Source organism: Meriones unguiculatus, chromosome 14 (genome assembly GCF_030254825.1).
Source record: "Meriones unguiculatus strain TT.TT164.6M chromosome 14, Bangor_MerUng_6.1, whole genome shotgun sequence".
In the NCBI taxonomy this organism is placed as follows: Eukaryota; Metazoa; Chordata; class Mammalia; order Rodentia; family Muridae; genus Meriones; species Meriones unguiculatus.
In genome coordinates, this window is record NC_083361.1 from 49,409,909 (window position 1) to 49,429,730 (window position 19,822).

General features: G+C 40.5%; 6 non-coding genes across 6 annotated transcripts; all 6 read right to left on the reverse strand.

Annotated features, from left to right (window-relative positions):
• Window positions 1-1,518: 1,518 nt before the first annotated feature.
• LOC132647298 (small nucleolar RNA SNORD109A) lies at window positions 1,519-1,583 on the reverse strand. Its single transcript, XR_009585666.1, has one exon. It is a non-coding gene; the product is annotated as a small nucleolar RNA SNORD109A (small nucleolar RNA).
• A 3,526-nt stretch (window positions 1,584-5,109) lies between these two features.
• On the reverse strand, window positions 5,110-5,174 carry LOC132647299 (small nucleolar RNA SNORD109A). The gene has a single exon (XR_009585667.1). It is a non-coding gene; the product is annotated as a small nucleolar RNA SNORD109A (small nucleolar RNA).
• Window positions 5,175-8,686: 3,512 nt separating this feature from the next.
• On the reverse strand, window positions 8,687-8,751 carry LOC132647300 (small nucleolar RNA SNORD109A). The gene has a single exon (XR_009585668.1). It is a non-coding gene; the product is annotated as a small nucleolar RNA SNORD109A (small nucleolar RNA).
• Window positions 8,752-12,278: 3,527 nt separating this feature from the next.
• Window positions 12,279-12,343, reverse strand: LOC132647302 (small nucleolar RNA SNORD109A). Its single transcript, XR_009585670.1, has one exon. It is a non-coding gene; the product is annotated as a small nucleolar RNA SNORD109A (small nucleolar RNA).
• Window positions 12,344-15,891: 3,548 nt separating this feature from the next.
• LOC132647723 (small nucleolar RNA SNORD109A) lies at window positions 15,892-15,956 on the reverse strand. Its single transcript, XR_009586067.1, has one exon. It is a non-coding gene; the product is annotated as a small nucleolar RNA SNORD109A (small nucleolar RNA).
• A 3,575-nt stretch (window positions 15,957-19,531) lies between these two features.
• LOC132647348 (small nucleolar RNA SNORD109A) lies at window positions 19,532-19,596 on the reverse strand. The gene has a single exon (XR_009585716.1). It is a non-coding gene; the product is annotated as a small nucleolar RNA SNORD109A (small nucleolar RNA).
• Window positions 19,597-19,822: the final 226 nt, after the last annotated feature.

Below are 19,822 nucleotides of genomic sequence, written 5' to 3' on the forward strand. Positions count from 1 at the left end.
TCCTCTGTGCATGGAATTCTCTCCTTGTTTATCCAACAGAGTGTTCCATACTTGACTTTAGATTTCTTCCCTGCCATGCAACCTCATCTTGGAAGAGAGGGGAATCCAAAGGTACCTTTTGGTCTACATGTATGTTACCATGTCTCGATTCATAAAAACTCAAGTCTTCCACTTGGAAGAGCGTTGGAATCATCTACCATGCTTCAGGTTAAATCTGATGAAAAGAAGATGTTTTCTAGGCACTAACTGACTAGCCCGTGGTCAAATACACATGGGTTGCTTTTTATTGAGTATGTTGTACTACACATCTGAGATTACATGATGTCCTTGATTGGATATTCAAGCTTCAAACATGGATTTAGATATTGTGTATCCAGCAAGTGTTACCAAGAGTCCTATGCCTATGCTACAGCTTCCTAAAAGTCTGTTAGTAGTAAGATATATATATATATATATATATATATATATATATATATATACACATATATGTGTGTGTCAGTTCTGAATTAATTGTGTTCATCATGAGGAAGTTAAGAAGATTCAGTGTGTGGTTCTTTCTTGTTTCATTGAAGAGTTAGCGCATCTGATCCATTATCAGGATTGTGGGTCTACCAGCTAGCAACATGTTCTTTAGAAATATCTTTCCTTGTTTCATAAAGGAATAGTTGTTTTCATAGATCTTGGGTAACACGCAAATTTTGTTAGAATAGATGATTTGCATCTGTGTGAGAGCGGCAATAAGAGGATGAATGTACCCAGGAGGAAAAGAAAAACAACAACAACAAGTAACAGAAAGCAAAGCCCAATTGTCATTTCTCATGATGGATCAACTGAGATGGTTTCCATGCGAGAAAGAGATAGGTAAACACAACATGCTCTGGAAGATTTTGGCAGCTAAGACATAAATGATGAACACCAATAAAACTAGGGAATGTCTAAAACAGGTGCCCTGGTTTCTCACCTAGCCATTATTATCTAGAATTTACCCAGCCTCCAACAGGAAAGACCATTTCAATTTTCCCTCTATATAAATTGAATGATCCTTTAATTATTAGTTATACATCAGCCTTTTCACAACTTTGGGAAAAGTGCGAGGGCAGTCATTGTCCTCCAATATTCTTGGGACTACTGGCATGAGCCCTAACCTCCCAGCCTGACACTTTACCACATATGTGCAAGGGTACATCGCCGGAGACTAGGAATGAGCAGCACGTTCTAATTCATCAGTTCTTACATATTTTTTGAGTACGTCATTTGCACCTACAGTCATCTCTACCTGATATATGTGCCTACTCCTATAGTAAAGGTTGTCTCCCTATCACTTGGAATCATTTCTATCTCTTTGAAAATAGAAAGCAATGAAGATTGTATCAAACCAAGTATGGGTATTGTTATGAGGCCTTTTTCGAAAAATCTCAGAATCTGATGCCATACTGCACAGTTCTCATCCTCTCTGAAGAGGGAAGAGTGCAAGGCAGGCTCTGAACTCCTCATGGGTCTCACGAGGACCTCATATCTGGACCTCAGATCGCATCTGTTCAAGTCAGTCAACGTCCTCAGAGACCTGTTGTCATCATAGATCCAGAAAGGCCTTCGCTCAACACATGAGTTTTCACCTACCAAGTGAAATCCCAGAGAGTTAGACTCCTGGGCCTTGACAAGGAAGTTCAAAACTGTGCAGGAGGCATGTAGCTCATTCTGTCAAAGGTTTTGGGGAAACACAGAGGACAGGATTAAAGAGCCTTTCCCCTTTGACACCATATGAGAAAAATAGAGGTCAACACATTGCCTTTGGTGGGTGTCACTGGCCCCAAATCGGGTACCTGTGAATGTTCCTTGAATTTATGTATTTAATCTTTACAACAAAGATTTGGTAAGAATAGAGAAAACATTCAAGAAAGCAAAATGACTTTTTTCCTATCTAGATAAGATTTTTCAACATCCTAATTTGCGGTTTTGATTCAATGCTCGTCATGTTAACCCGCCTTTACACATCCTCCTCAGGTTCCCTGTCTTCCATGTATGTTCCTCTCCATCTTACAGTGCACAGTATTGAGCCTTCCAGTTGTCCTGCAATTGTCAATGCTCTGGAGGATTTTGTGATGTATGTCCCATGACCACCAGCTCCTTCCATATTTCCTTGGACAACAAAAAGCAACACACAGGCCAAGCTATATTTTGGTCCATATACATCACCAGGTATCCCACAGGACATTGACAGGGACAGGAGTTGGGTTCTGTGTGCCTGATTCCTGAACCTTCTCTTCTTATCACCTCTCATGTCATGTTTCTTCAAATGAACTCAACACCACCCAGGTTCCAAGATGAAGGAAGGCATTGCATTTAATACCAAAAATATTCTTAGTTTTGTTTTGTTTTGTTTTGTTCTGACAATGGACAACTAGATTTCTGGCTCAACATAATCCATAATCATTTATAAAAAGAATAAATATGGTTCATTGTCAGCTCTGTTTGGGTTTTTGAAAACTTTATGGCAATTCACCTGAATTTTAGAGGGCAAGATTGCATGTTTCCATGCTACTTACAAGGAAGTGAAAACGCATGGGTTGCTCTCTTAGTATCCACGCCAGAGGATCAATGATAGATGAAATTTGTGAGGGTTATTGTTCTGTGCTCTAGGGGTCTAGACTCCTAACACCCTATCATCTTCCTTTGGGTTCCACACCTGTCAGGGCAGAAATAAAAGTTTAATTCTTTGAGCTTGAATGTCCATAAGGGAAGGAGCTGGGAGAAGGCTTTTCTTAGTACTTCTGGATATATTATTTAGAATTGGAAGCTTCAATGGTAGCTTCAAAAGAAAGTCAAATATGCCAATAACTTCACCCAACTGTTGGTTTTCCAAATGCACCTCAAAATACTAATGGTATTAGTTAGTATCCTTGTCACTTGCTTGGGTATGGTCTACCTAGCTAAGTCCCCTACAATGCCAGGGCCATAGCAAGTGTTCCACCATCAATAGGCAAGATGAAGCCTAGGTTGTTTAGCCATGAGAGGGACGTTAAATAAATCTCATCTCTTGTGGTACACAGTAGGTAAATATTTCGTCAGGCGAGAATGCAGCCTGTCTACAAACAAAAGACACAATGGGAAGCAGCGTCACTTACCTGTCCTGCCAGAAGGGAAGCACCTCTCTAAGTTTTAGCCTGCAACATAATAAGTATGAAGGTTATCAGAAAATGAAATGCGTCTAGGCAACCTTGACTTTCTAAAGTGTCCCGACCATCAAGTCTGCCAGCAGTTCAGTCTTTCCCAGAACCAACTATTGAATTAATTTCCTCCCTTCAAATCCCCTCAGATTTTAGCCACTGTGGCAAGGATTTCTCTTCTTCTGATGACTTCCTCAGAAGCTGTCTGTGAGAGCATCTTTGCCAGTGCCAGCAGGCACAGTATGGACGCCTCTCAGTGGGCAGCGAGGAAGTTGGACAAAGCAAAGAAGAAGCAGTGAGTATAGCATTGCAGTATGGTCATTCTTAACTCCTCCTTCCTCAAAGTCAAAACGACCAAGTTGCACAGAGGTGAAAGTCAGTAAGCCCAATGGTATCTTTGAGATTTCAGGGTGTCATTGAAATTTGTCCTCTGTGCATGGAATTCTCTCCTTGTTTATCCAACAGAGTGTTCCATAATTGACTTTAGATTTCTTCCCTGCCATGCAACCTCATCTTGGAAGAGAGGGGAATCCAAAGGTACCTTTTGGTCTACATGTATGTTACCATGTCTCGATTCATAAAAACTCAAGTCTTCCACTTGGAAGAGCGTTGGAATCATCTACCATGCTTCAGGTTAAATCTGATGAAAAGAAGATGTTTTCTACGCACTAACTGACTAGCCCGTGGTCAAATACACATGGGTTGCTTTTTATTGAGTATGTTGTACTACACATCTGAGATTACATGATGTCCTTGATTGGATATTCAAGCTTCAAACATGGCTTTAGAAATTGTGTATCCAGCAAGTGTTACCAAGAGTCCTATGCTACAGCTTCCTAAAAGTCTGTTAGTAGTAAGATATATATATATATATATATATATATATATATATATATATATATATACATATATGTGTGTGTCAGTTCTGAATTAATTGTGTTCATCATGAGGATGTTAAGAAGATTCAGTGTGTGGTTCTTTCTTGTTTCATTGAAGAGTTAGCGCATCTGATCCATTATCAGGATTGTGGGTCTACCAGCTAGCAACATGTTCTTTAGAAATATCTTTCCTTGTTTCATAAAGGAATAGTTGTTTTCATAGATCTTGGGTAACACGCAAATTTTGTTAGAATAGATGATTTGCATCTGTGTGAGAGCGGCAATAAGAGGATGAATGTACCCAGGAGGAAAAGAAAAACAACAACAACAAGTAACAGAAAGCAAAGCCCAATTGTCATTTCTCATGATGGATCAACTGAGATGGTTTCCATGCAAGAAAGAGATAGGTAAACACAACATGCTCTGGAAGATTTTGGCAGCTAAGACATAAATGATGAACACCAATAAAACTAGGGAATGTCTCAAACAGGTGCCCTGGTTTCTCACCTAGCCATTATTATCTAGAATTTACCCAGCCTCCAACAGGAAAGACCATTTCAATTTTCCCTCTATATAAATTGAATGATCCTTTAATTATTAGTTATACGTCAGCCTTTTCACAACTTTGGGAAAAGTGCGAGGGCAGTCATTGTCCTCCAATATTCTTGGGACTACTGGCATGAGCCCTAACCTCCCAGCCTGACACTTTACCACATATGTGCAAGGGTACATCGCCGGAGACTAGGAATGAGCAGCACGTTCTAATTCATCAGTTCTTACATATTTTTTGAGTACGTCATTTGCACCTACAGTCATCTCTACCTGATATATGTGCCTACTCCTATAGTAAAGGTTGTCTCCCTATCACTTGGAATCATTTCTATCTCTTTGAAAATAGAAAGCAATGAAGATTGTATCAAACCAAGTATGGGTATTGTTATGAGGCCTTTTTCGAAAAATCTCAGAATCTGATGCCATACTGCACAGTTCTCATCCTCTCTGAAGAGGGAAGAGTGCAAGGCAGGCTCTGAACTCCTCATGGGTCTCACGAGGACCTCATATCTGGACCTCAGATCGCATCTGTTCAAGTCAGTCAACGTCCTCAGAGACCTGTTGTCATCATAGATCCAGAAAGGCCTTCGCTCAACACATGAGTTTTCACCTACCAAGTGAAATCCCAGAGAGTTAGACTCCTGGGCCTTGACAAGGAAGTTCAAAACTGTGCAAGAGGCATGTAGCTCATTCTGTCAAAGGTTTTGGGGAAACACAGAGGACAGGATTAAAGAGCCTTTCCCATTTGACACCATATGAGAAAAATAGAGGTCAACACATTGCCTTTGGTGGGTGTCACTGGCCCCAAATCGGGTACCTGTGAATGTTCCTTGAATTTATGTATTTAATCTTTACAACAAAGATTTGGTAAGAATAGAGAAAACATTCAAGAAAGCAAAATGACTTTTTTCCTATCTAGATAAGATTTTTCAACATCCTAATTTGCGGTTTTGATTCAATGCTCGTCATGTTAACCCGCCTTTACACATCCTCCTCAGGTTCCCTGTCTTCCATGTATGTTCCTCTCCATCTTACAGTGCACAGTATTGAGCCTTCCAGTTGTCCTGCAATTGTCAATGCTCTGGAGGATTTTGTGATGTATGTCCCATGACCACCAGCTCCTTCCATATTTCCTTGGACAACAAAAAGCAACACACAGGCCAAGCTATATTTTGGTCCATATACATCACCAGGTATCCCACAGGACATTGACAGGGACAGGAGTTGGGTTCTGTGTGCCTGATTCCTGAACCTTCTCTTCTTATCACCTCTCATGTCATGTTTCTTCAAATGAACTCAACACCACCCAGGTTCCAAGATGAAGGAAGGCATTGCATTTAATACCAAAAATATTCTTAGTTTTGTTTTGTTTTGTTTTGTTCTGACAATGGACAACTAGATTTCTGGCTCAACATAATCCATAATCATTTATAAAAAGAATAAATATGGTTCATTGTCAGCTCTGTTTGGGTTTTTGAAAACTTTATGGCAATTCACCTGAATTTTAGAGGGCAAGATTGCATGTTTCCATGCTACTTACAAGGAAGTGAAAACGCATGGGTTGCTCTCTTAGTATCCACGCCAGAGGATCAATGATAGATGAAATTTGTGAGGGTTATTGTTCTGTGCTCTAGGGGTCTAGACTCCTAACACCCTATCATCTTCCTTTGGGTTCCACACCTGTCAGGGCAGAAATAAAAGTTTAATTCTTTGAGCTTGAATGTCCATAAGGGAAGGAGCTGGGAGAAGGCTTTTCTTAGTACTTCTGGATATATTATTTAGAATTGGAAGCTTCAATGGTAGCTTCAAAAGAAAGTCAAATATGCCAATAACTTCACCCAACTGTTGGTTTTCCAAATGCACCTCAAAATACTAATGGTATTAGTTAGTATCCTTGTCACTTGCTTGGGTATGGTCTACCTAGCTAAGTCCCCTACAATGCCAGGGCCATAGCAAGTGTTCCACCATCAATAGGCAAGATGAAGCCTAGGTTGTTTAGCCATGAGAGGGACGTTAAATAAATCTCATCTCTTGTGGTACACAGTAGGTAAATATTTCGTCAGGCGAGAATGCAGCCTGTCTACAAACAAAAGACACAATGGGAAGCAGCGTCACTTACCTGTCCTGCCAGAAGGGAAGCACCTCTCTAAGTTTTAGCCTGCAACATAATAAGTATGAAGGTTATCAGAAAATGAAATGCGTCTAGGCAACCTTGACTTTCTAAAGTGTCCCGACCATCAAGTCTGCCAGCAGTTCAGTCTTTCCCAGAACCAACTATTGAATTAATTTCCTCCCTTCAAATCCCCTCAGATTTTAGCCACTGTGGCAAGGATTTCTCTTCTTCTGATGACTTCCTCAGAAGCTGTCTGTGAGAGCATCTTTGCCAGTGCCAGCAGGCACAGTATGGACGCCTCTCAGTGGGCAGCGAGGAAGTTGGACAAAGCAAAGAAGAAGCAGTGAGTATAGCATTGCAGTATGGTCATTCTTAACTCCTCCTTCCTCAAAGTCAAAACGACCAAGTTGCACAGAGGTGAAAGTCAGTAAGCCCAATGGTATCTTTGAGATTTCAGGGTGTCATTGAAATTTGTCCTCTGTGCATGAAATTCTCTCCTTGTTTATCCAACAGAGTGTTCCATAATTGACTTTAGATTTCTTCCCTGCCATGCAACCTCATCTTGGAAGAGAGGGGAATCCAAAGGTACCTTTTGGTCTACATGTATGTTACCATGTCTCGATTCATAAAAACTCAAGTCTTCCACTTGGAAGAGCGTTGGAATCATCTACCATGCTTCAGGTTAAATCTGATGAAAAGAAGATGTTTTCTACGCACTAACTGACTAGCCCGTGGTCAAATACACATGGGTTGCTTTTTATTGAGTATGTTGTACTACACATCTGAGATTACATGATGTCCTTGATTGGATATTCAAGCTTCAAACATGGCTTTAGAAATTGTGTATCCAGCAAGTGTTACCAAGAGTCCTATGCTACAGCTTCCTAAAAGTCTGTTAGTAGTAAGATATATATATATATATATATATATATATATATACATATATGTGTGTGTCAGTTCTGAATTAATTGTGTTCATCATGAGGATGTTAAGAAGATTCAGTGTGTGGTTCTTTCTTGTTTCATTGAAGAGTTAGCGCATCTGATCCATTATCAGGATTGTGGGTCTACCAGCTAGCAACATGTTCTTTAGAAATATCTTTCCTTGTTTCATAAAGGAATAGTTGTTTTCATAGATCTTGGGTAACACGCAAATTTTGTTAGAATAGATGATTTGCATCTGTGTGAGAGCGGCAATAAGAGGATGAATGTACCCAGGAGGAAAAGAAAAACAACAACAACAAGTAACAGAAAGCAAAGCCCAATTGTCATTTCTCATGATGGATCAACTGAGATGGTTTCCATGCAAGAAAGAGATAGGTAAACACAACATGCTCTGGAAGATTTTGGCAGCTAAGACATAAATGATGAACACCAATAAAACTAGGGAATGTCTCAAACAGGTGCCCTGGTTTCTCACCTAGCCATTATTATCTAGAATTTACCCAGCCTCCAACAGGAAAGACCATTTCAATTTTCCCTCTATATAAATTGAATGATCCTTTAATTATTAGTTATACGTCAGCCTTTTCACAACTTTGGGAAAAGTGCGAGGGCAGTCCTTGTCCTCCAATATTCTTGGGACTACTGGCATGAGCCCTAACCTCCCAGCCTGACACTTTACCACATATGTGCAAGGGTACATCGCCGGAGACTAGGAATGAGCAGCACGTTCTAATTCATCAGTTCTTACATATTTTTTGAGTACGTCATTTGCACCTACAGTCATCTCTACCTGATATATGTGCCTACTCCTATAGTAAAGGTTGTCTCCCTATCACTTGGAATCATTTCTATCTCTTTGAAAATAGAAAGCAATGAAGATTGTATCAAACCAAGTATGGGTATTGTTATGAGGCCTTTTTCGAAAAATCTCAGAATCTGATGCCATACTGCACAGTTCTCATCCTCTCTGAAGAGGGAAGAGTGCAAGGCAGGCTCTGAACTCCTCATGGGTCTCACGAGGACCTCATATCTGGACCTCAGATCGCATCTGTTCAAGTCAGTCAACGTCCTCAGAGACCTGTTGTCATCATAGATCCAGAAAGGCCTTCGCTCAACACATGAGTTTTCACCTACCAAGTGAAATCCCAGAGAGTTAGACTCCTGGGCCTTGACAAGGAAGTTCAAAACTGTGCAAGAGGCATGTAGCTCATTCTGTCAAAGGTTTTGGGGAAACACAGAGGACAGGATTAAAGAGCCTTTCCCATTTGACACCATATGAGAAAAATAGAGGTCAACACATTGCCTTTGGTGGGTGTCACTGGCCCCAAATCGGGTACCTGTGAATGTTCCTTGAATTTATGTATTTAATCTTTACAACAAAGATTTGGTAAGAATAGAGAAAACATTCAAGAAAGCAAAATGACTTTTTTCCTATCTAGATAAGATTTTTCAACATCCTAATTTGCGGTTTTGATTCAATGCTCGTCATGTTAACCCGCCTTTACACATCCTCCTCAGGTTCCCTGTCTTCCATGTATGTTCCTCTCCATCTTACAGTGCACAGTATTGAGCCTTCCAGTTGTCCTGCAATTGTCAATGCTCTGGAGGATTTTGTGATGTATGTCCCATGACCACCAGCTCCTTCCATATTTCCTTGGACAACAAAAAGCAACACACAGGCCAAGCTATATTTTGGTCCATATACATCACCAGGTATCCCACAGGACATTGACAGGGACAGGAGTTGGGTTCTGTGTGCCTGATTCCTGAACCTTCTCTTCTTATCACCTCTCATGTCATGTTTCTTCAAATGAACTCAACACCACCCAGGTTCCAAGATGAAGGAAGGCATTGCATTTAATACCAAAAATATTCTTAGTTTTGTTTTGTTTTGTTCTGACAATGGACAACTAGATTTCTGGCTCAACATAATCCATAATCATTTATAAAAAGAATAAATATGGTTCATTGTCAGCTCTGTTTGGGTTTTTGAAAACTTTATGGCAATTCACCTGAATTTTAGAGGGCAAGATTGCATGTTTCCATGCTACTTACAAGGAAGTGAAAACGCATGGGTTGCTCTCTTAGTATCCACGCCAGAGGATCAATGATAGATGAAATTTGTGAGGGTTATTGTTCTGTGCTCTAGGGGTCTAGACTCCTAACACCCTATCATCTTCCTTTGGGTTCCACACCTGTCAGGGCAGAAATAAAAGTTTAATTCTTTGAGCTTGAATGTCGATAAGGGAAGGAGCTGGGAGAAGGCTTTTCTTAGTACTTCTGGATATATTATTTAGAATTGGAAGCTTCAATGGTAGCTTCAAAAGAAAGTCAAATATGCCAATAACTTCACCCAACTGTTGGTTTTCCAAATGCACCTCAAAATACTAATGGTATTAGTTAGTATCCTTGTCACTTGCTTGGGTTTGGTCTACCTAGCTAAGTCCCCTACAATGCCAGGGCCATAGCAAGTGTTCCACCATCAATAGGCAAGATGAAGCCTAGGTTGTTTAGCCATGAGAGGGACGTTAAATAAATCTCATCTCTTGTGGTACACAGTAGGTAAATATTTCGTCAGGCGAGAATGCAGCCTGTCTACAAACAAAAGACACAATGGGAAGCAGCGTCACTTACCTGTCCTGCCAGAAGGGAAGCACCTCTCTAAGTTTTAGCCTGCAACATAATAAGTATGAAGGTTATCAGAAAATGAAATGCGTCTAGGCAACCTTAACTTTCTAAAGTGTCCCGACCCTCAAGTCTGCCAGCAGTTCAGTCTTTCCCAGAACCAACTATTGAATTAATTTCCTCCCTTCCAATCCCCTCAGATTTTAGCCACTGTGGCAAGGATTTCTCTTCTTCTGATGACTTCCTCAGAAGCTGTCTGTGAGAGCATCTTTGCCAGTGCCAGCAGGCACAGTATGGACGCCTCTCAGTGGGCAGCGAGGAAGTTGGACAAAGCAAAGAAGAAGCAGTGAGTATAGCATTGCAGTATGGTCATTCTTAACTCCTCCTTTCTCAAAGTCAAAACGACCAAGTTGCACAGAGGTGAAAGTCAGTAAGCCCAATGGTATCTTTGAGATTTCAGGGTGTCATAGAAATTTGTCCTCTGTGCATGGAATTCTCTCCTTGTTTATCCAACAGAGCGTTCCATAATTGACTTTAGATTTCTTCCCTGCCATGCAACCTCATCTTGGAAGAGAGGGGAATCCAAAGGTACCTTTTTGTCTACATGTATGTTACCATGTCTCGATTCATAAAAACTCAAGTCTTCCACTTGGAAGAGCGTTGGAATCATCTACCATGCTTCAGGTTAAATCTGATGAAAAGAAGATGTTTTCTACGCACTAACTGACTAGCCCGTGGTCAAATACACATGGGTTGCTTTTTATCGAGTATGTTGTACTACACATCTGAGATTACATGATGTCCTTGATTGGATATTCAAGCTTCAAACATGGCTTTAGAAATTGTATATCCAGCAAGTGTTACCAAGAGTCCTATGCTACAGCTTCGTAAAAGTCTGTTAGTAGTAAGATATATATATATATATATATATATATATATATATATATATATATATATATATACATATATGTGTGTGTCAGTTCTGAATTAATTGTGTTCATCATGAGGAAGTTAAGAAGATTCAGTGTGTGGTTCTTTCTTGTTTCATTGAAGAGTTAGCGCATCTGATCCATTATCAGGATTGTGGGTCTACCAGCTAGCAACATGTTCTTTAGAAATATCTTTCCTTGTTTCATAAAGGAATAGTTGTTTTCATAGATCTTGGGTAACACCCAAATTTTGTTAGAATAGATGATTTGCATCTGTGTGAGAGCGGCAATAAGAGGATGAATGTACCCAGGAGGAAAAGAAAAACAACAACAACAAGTAACAGAAAGCAAAGCCCAATTGTCATTTCTCATGATGGATCAACTGAGATGGTTTCCATGCGAGAAAGAGATAGGTAAACACAACATGCTCTGGAAGATTTTGGCAGCTAAGACATAAATGATGAACACCAATAAAACTAGGGAATGTCTCAAACAGGTGCCCTGGTTTCTCACCTAGCCATTATTATCTAGAATTTACCCAGCCTCCAACAGGAAAGACCATTTCAATTTTCCCTCTATATAAATTGAATGATCCTTTAATTATTAGTTATACGTCAGCCTTTACACAACTTTGGGAAAAGTGCGAGGGCTGTCATTGTCCTCCAATATTCTTGGGACTACTGGCATGAGCTCTAACCTCCCAGCCTGACACTTTACCACATATGTGCAAGGGTACATCGCCGGAGACTAGGAATGAGCAGCACGTTCTAATTCATCAGTTCTTACATATTTTTTGAGTACGTCATTTGCACCTACAGTCATCTCTACCTGATATATGTGCCTACTCCTATAGTAAAGGTTGTCTCCCTATCACTTGGAATCATTTCTATCTCTTTGAAAATAGAAAGCAATGAAGATTGTATCAAACCAAGTATGGGTATTGTTATGAGGCCTTTTTCGAAAAATCTCAGAATCTGATGCCATACTGCACAGTTCTCATCCTCTCTGAAGAGGGAAGAGTGCAAGGCAGGCTCTGAACTCCTCATGGGTCTCACGAGGACCTCATATCTGGACCTCAGATCGCATCTGTTCAAGTCAGTCAACGTCCTCAGAGACCTGTTGTCATCATAGATCCAGAAAGGCCTTCGCTCAACACATGAGTTTTCACCTACCAAGTGAAACCCCAGAGAGCTAGACTCCTGGGCCTTGACAAGGAAGTTCAAAACTGTGCAGGAGGCATGTAGCTCATTCTGTCAAAGGTTCTGGGGAAACACAGAGGACAGGATTAAAGAGCCTTTCCCCGTTGACACCATATGAGAAAAATAGAGGTCAACACATTGCCTTTGGTGGGTGTCACTGGCCCCAAATCGGGTACCTGTGAATGTTCCCTGAACTTATGTATTTAATCTTTACAACAAAGATTTGGTAAGAAGAGAGAAAACATTCAAGAAAGCAAAATGACTTTTTTTCCTATCTAGATAACATTTTTCAACATCCTAATTTGCGGTTTTGATTTTATGCTCGTCATGTTAACCCGCCTTTACACTTCCTCCTCAGGTTCCCTGTCTTCCATGTATGTTCCTCTCCATCTTACAGTGCACAGTATTGAGCCTTCCAGTTGTCCTGCAATTGTCAATGCTCTGGAGGATTTTGTGATGTATGTCCCATGACCACCAGCTCCTTCCATATTTCCTTGGACAACAAAAAGCAACACACAGGCCAAGCTACATTTTGGTCCATATACATCACCAGGTATCCCACAGGACATTGACAGGGACAGGAGTTGGGTTCTGTGTGCCTGATTCCTGAACATTCTCTTCTTATTACCTCTGATGTCATGTTTCTTCAAATGAACTCAACACCACCCAGGTTCCAAGATGAAGGAAGGCATTGCATTTAATACCAAAAATATTCTTAGTTTTGTTTTGTTTTGTTCTGACAATGGACAACTAGATTTCTGGCTCAACATAATCCATAATCATTTATAAAAAGAATAAATATGGTTCATTGTCAGCTCTGTTTGGGTTTTTGAAAACTTTATGGCAATTCACCTGAATTTTAGAGGGCAAGATTGCATGTTTCCTTGCTACTTACAAGGAAGTGAAAACGCATGGGTTGCTCTCTTAGTATCCACGCCAGAGGATCAATGATAGATGAAATTTGTGAGGGTTATTGTTCTGTGCTCTAGGGGTCTAGACTCCTAACACCCTATCATCTTCCTTTGGGTTCCACACCTGTCAGGGCAGAAATAAAAGTTTAATTCTTTGAGCTTGAACGTCGATAAGGGAAGGAGCTGGGAGAAGGCTTTTCTTAGTACTTCTGGATATATTATTTAGAATTGGAAGCTTCAATGGTAGCTTCAAAAGAAAGTAAAATATTCCAATAACTTCACCCAACTGTTGGTTTTCCAAATGCACCTCATCATGCTAATGGTAATAGGTAGTATCCTTGCTTGGGTTGGGACTACCTAGCTAAGTCCCCTACAATGCAAAGGCCATAACAAGTGTTCCACCAGCAAGAGGCAAGATGAAGCCTAGGTTGTTTAGCCATAAGAGGGAAGCCAAATGATTCTCATCTCTAGAGGTACACAGTAGGTAAATATTTAGTCAGCCGAGACTGCAGCCTGCCTACAAACAAAAGACACCATGGGAAGCAGCGTCACTCCTTACCTGTCCTGCCAGAAGGGAAGCACCTCTCCAAGTTTTAACCTGCAACATAATAAGTATGAAGGTTATCAGAAAAGGAAATGCGTCTAGGCAACCTTGACTTTCTAAAGTTTCCCGACCTTCAAGTCTGCCAGCCGTTCAGTATTTCTCAGAACCAACTATTGAATTCATTTCCTCCCTTCCAATCCCCTCAGATTTTAGCCACTGTGGCAAAAATTTCTCTTCTTCTGATGGCTTCCTCAAAAGCTGTCTGTGAGAGCATCTTTGCGAGTGCCAGCAGACACAGTATGGATGCCTCTCAGTGGGCAGCAGGAAGTTCAACAAAGCAAAGAAGAGGCACTGCCTATAGCATTGCAGTATGGTCATTCTTAACTCCTCGTTTCTCAAAGTCAAAACGAACAAGTTGCACAGAGGTGAAAGTCAGTAAGCCCTATGGTATCTTTGAGATTTCAGGGTGTCATTGAAATTTATCCTCTGTGCATGGAATTCTTTCATTGTTTATCCAACAGAGTATTCCATAATTTACTATAGATTTCTTCCATGCCATGCAACCTCATCTTGGATGAGAGGGGAATCCAAAGGTGCCTTTTTGTCTACATGTATGTTACCATGTCTCGATTCACGGAACTCAAGTCTTCCACTTGGAAGAGCGTTGGAATCATCTACCATGCTTCAGGTTAAATCTGATGAAAAGAAGATGTTTTGTATGCACTAACTGACTAGCCTGTGGTCAAATACTCATGGGTTGCTTTTTAATAGAATATGTTGTACTACACATCTGAGATTACATGATTTCCTTGATTGGATATTCAAGTTTCAACCATGGTTGTAGAAATTGTGTATCCAGCAAGAGTTACCAAGAGTCCTATCCTCCTGCTTCCTAAAAGTCTGTTAGTAGTAAGATATATATATATATATGTATATATATATATATATATATATATATATATATATATATATATATATATATATCTGTGTGTGTGTGTGTGTGTCAGTTCTGAATTAATTATGTTCATCATGAGGATATTAAGAAGATTCAGTGTGTGGTTCGTTTTTGTTTCATTGGAGTGTTAGCGTGTCTGCTCCATTATCAGGACTGTGGGTCTACCAGCTAGCAACATGTTCTTTAGAAATATCTTTCCTCTTTTTTTAAAGGAATAGTTGTTTTCATAGATCTTGGGTAACACGCAAATTTTGTTAGAAGAGATGATGTGCATCTGTGTGAGAGCTGCAATAAGAGGAAGAATGTACGCAGGTGGAAAACAGAAACAACAACAAGAAATAACAGAAAGCAAAGCCCAATTGTCATTTCCATGATGGATCAACTGAGATGGTTTCCATGCGAGAGAGAGAGAGATAGGTAAACACAACATGCTCTGGAAGATTTTGGCAGCTAAGACATAATTGAAGAACACCAATAAAACTAGGGAATGTCTCAAACAGGTGCCCTGGCTTATCACCTAGCCATTATTATCTAGAATTTACCCAGCCTCCAACAGGAAAGACCATTTCAATTTTCCCTCTATCTAAATTGAATGATCCTGGAATTATTTGTTATACGTCAGCCTTTACACAACGTTGGGTAAAGGGCGAGGGCAGTCATTGTCCTCCAATATTCTTGGGACTACTGGCATGAGCCATAAAAGCCGCTCCTGACACTTTACCACATATGTGCAAGGGTACATCGACCGAGACTAGGAATGAGCACCACGTTCGAATTCATCAGTTCTTAGATATTTTTTGAGTATATCATTTGCACCTACAGTCATCTCTACCTGATATATGTGCCTACTCCTATAGTAAAGGCTGTCTCCCTATCAATTGGAATCATTTCTATCTCTTTGAAAATAGAAAGCAATGAAGAAAGTATCAAACCAAGTATGGGTACTGTTATGAGGCCTTTTTCGAAAAATCTCAGAATCTGATGCCAAACTGCACAGTTCTCATCCTCTCTGAAGAGGGAAGAGTGCCAGGCAGGCTCTGAAATCCTCATGGGTCTCACGAGGTCCTCATATCTGGACCTCAGATCACATCTGCTCAAGTCAGTCAACGTCCTCAGATACCTGTTGTCATCATAGATCCAGAAAGGCCTTCGCTCAACACATGAGTTTTCACCTACCAAGTGAAACCCCAGAGAGCTAGACTCCTGGGCCTTGACAAGGAAGTTCAAAACTGTGCAGGAGGCATGTAGCTCATTCTGTCAAAGGTGGTGGGGAAACACAGTGACAGGATTGAAGAGCCTTTCCCCTCTGACACCATATGAGAAAAATAGAGGTCAAAACATTGCATTTGGTCGGTGTCACTGGCCCCAAGTCGGGTAGCTGTGAATGTTCCCTGAAATTATGTACTTAATCTTTACAACAGAGATTTTGGTAAGAATAGAGAAAACATTCAAGTAAGCAAAATGACTTTGTTCCTATCTAGATAAGATTTTGTCAACATCCTAATTTGCGGTTTTGATTCTATGCTCTTCCTCTTAACCCTACTTTAGGATTCCTCCTCCTGTTCCTTTCTTCCATGTATGTTCCTCTCCATCTTACAGTGCCCAGTATTGAGCCTTCCTGTTGTCCTGCAATTGTCAATGCTCTGGAGGATTTTGTGATGTATGTCACATGACCACCAGCTCGTTCCATATTTCCTTGGACAACAAATTGGAACACACAAGCCAAGCTACATTTTGGTCCATATACATTTCCAGGTATCCCACAGGACATTGACAGGGACAGGAGTTGGGTTCTGTGTTCCTGATTCCTGAACCTTCTCTTCTTATCACCTCTCATGTCATGTTTCTTCAAATGAACTCAACACCACCCAGTTTCCAAGATGAAGGAAGGCATTGCATTTAATACCAAAAATATTCTTCGTTTTGTTTTGTTTTGTTTTGATTTTTCCGACAATGGACAACTAGATTTCTGGCTCAACATAATCCATAATCATTTATAAAAAGAATAATTATGGTTCATTGTCAGCTCTGTTTGGGGCTGCGAAAACTTTATGGCAATTCACCTGAATTTTAGAGGGCAAGATTGCAAGTTTCCATGCTACTTACAAGGACGTGAAAACGCATGGGTTGCTCTCTTAGTATCCACGCCAGAGGATCAAGGATAGATGAAATTTGTGAGGGTTATTGTTCTGTGCTCTAGGGGTCTAGACTCCTAACACCCTATCATCTTCCTTTGGTTTCCACACCTGTCAGGGCAGAAAGAAGAGTTTAATTCTTTGAGCTTGAATGTCCATAAGGGAAGGAGCTGGGAGAAGGCTTTTCTTAGTACTTCTGGATATATTATTTAGAATTGGAAGCTTCAAGGGTAGCTACAAAAGAAAGTCACATAGTCCAATAACTTCACCCAACTAATGGTTTTCCAAATGCACATCAACATACTAATGGTATTAGGTAGTATCCTTGTCACTTGCTTGGGTTGGGACTACCTAGCTAAGTCCCCTACAATGCCAGGGCCATAACAAGTGTTCCACCAGCAAGAGGCAAGATGAAGCCTAGGTTGTTTAGCCATAAGAGGGACGTAAAATGATTCTCATCTCTAGAGGTACACAGTAGGTAAATATTTAGTCAGCCGAGACTGCAGCCTGCCTACAAACAAAAGACACCATGGGAAGCAGCGTCACTGCTTACCTGTCCTGCCAGAAGGGAAGCACCTCTCCAAGTTTTAGCCTGCAACATAATAAGTATGAAGGTTATCAGAAAAGGAAAGGTGTCTAGGCAACCTTGACTTTCTAAAGTGTCCCGACCTTCAAGTCTGCCAGCCGTTCAGTATTTCCCAGAACCAACTATTGAATTCATTTCCTCCCTTCCAATCCCCTCAGATTTTAGCCACTGTGGCAAAAATTTCTCTTCTTCTGATGGCTTCCTCAAAAGCTGTCTGTGAGAGCATCTTTGCCAGTGCCAGCAGACACAGTGTGGACGCCTCTCAGTGGGCAGCAAGGAAGTTCAACAAAGCAAAGAAGAGGCACTGCCCATAGCATTGCAGTATGGTCATTCTTAACTCCTCCTCGTTTCTCAAAGTCAAAACGAACAAGTAGCACAGAGGTGAAAGTCAGTAAGCCCTATGGTATCTTTGAGATTTCAGGGTGTCATTGAAATTTATCCTCTGTGCATGGAATTCTTTCCTTGTGTATCCAACAGAGTATTCCATAATTGACTTTAGATTTCTTCCATGCCATGCAACCTCATCTTGGAAGAGAGGGGAATCCAAAGGTGCCTTTTTGTCTACATGTATGTTACCATGTCTCGAATCATGGAACTCAAGTCTTCCACTTGGAAGAGCGTTGGAATCATCTACCATGCTTCAGGTTAAATCTGATGAAAAGAAGATGTTTTGTACGCACTAACTGACCAGCCTGTGGTCAAATACTCATGGGTTGCTTTTTAATAGAGTATGTTGTACTACACATCTGAGATTACATGATGTCCTTGATTGGATATTCAAGTTTCAACCATGGTTGTAGAAATTGTGTATCCAGCAAGAGTTACCAAGAGTCCTATCCTCCTGCTTCCTAAAAGTCTGTTAGTAGTAAGATATATATATATATCTTATATATATATATATATATATATATATATATATATAGTAGTAAGATATATATATATATATATATATATCTGTGTGTGTGTGTGTCAGTTCTGAATTAATTATGTTCATCATGAGGATATTAAGAAGATTCATTGTGTGGTTCGTTCTTGTTTCATTGGAGAGTTAGCGTGTCTGCTCCATTATCAGGACTGTGGGTCTACCAGCTAGCAACATGTTCTTTAGAAATATCTTTCCTTGTTTTTTAAAGGAATAGTTGTTTTCATAGATCTTGTGTAATACGCAAATTTTGTTAGAAGAGATGATGTACATCTGTGTGAGCGCTGCAATAAGAGGAAGAATGTATGCAGGTGGAAAACAGAAACAACAACAAGAAATAACAGAAAGCAAAGCCCAATTGTCATTTCCATGATGGATCCACTGAGATGGTTTCCATGCGAGAGAGAGAGATAGGTAAACACAACATGCTCTGGAAGATTTTGGCAGCTAACACATAATTGAAGAACACCAATAAAACTAGGGAATGTCTCAAACAGGTGCCCTGGCTTATCACCTAGCCATTATTATCTAGAATTTACCCAGGCTCCAACAGGAAAGACCATTTCAATTTTTCCTCTATATAAATTGAATGATCCTGGAATTATTTGTTATACGTCAGCCTTTACACAACTTTGGGTAAAGGGCGAGGGCAGTCATTGTCCTCCAATATTCTTGGGACTACTGGCATGAGCCATAAAATCCGCTCCTGACACTTTACCACATATGTGCAAGGGTCCATCGACCGAGACTAGGAATGAGCACCACGTTTGAATTCATCAGTTCTTAGATATTTTTTGAGTATATCATTTGCACCTACAGTTATCTCTACCTGATATATGTGCCTACTCCTATAGTAAAGGCTGTCTCCCTATCACTTGGAATCATTTCAATCTCTTTGAAAATAGAAAGCAATGAAGAATGTATCAAACCAAGTATGGGTACTGTTATGAGTCCTTTTTCGTAAAATCTCAGAATCTGATGCCAAACTGCACAGTTCTCATCCTCTCTGAAGAGGGAAGAGTGCCAGGCAGGCTCTGAAATCCTCATGGGTCTCACAAGGACCTCATATCTGGACCTCAGATCACATCTTCTCAAGTCAGTCAATGTCCTCAGATAACTGTTGTCATCATAGATCCAGAAAGGCCTTCGCTCAACACATGAGTTTTCACCTACCAAGTGAAACCCCAGAGAGCTAGACTCCTGGGACTTGACAAGGAAGTTCAAAACTGTGCAGGAGGCATGTCGCTCATTCTGTCAAAGGTTGTGGGGGAACACAGAGGACAGGATTTAAGAGCCTTTCCCCTTTGACACCATATGAGAAAACTAGAGGTCAAAACATTGCATTTGGTGGGTGTCACTGGC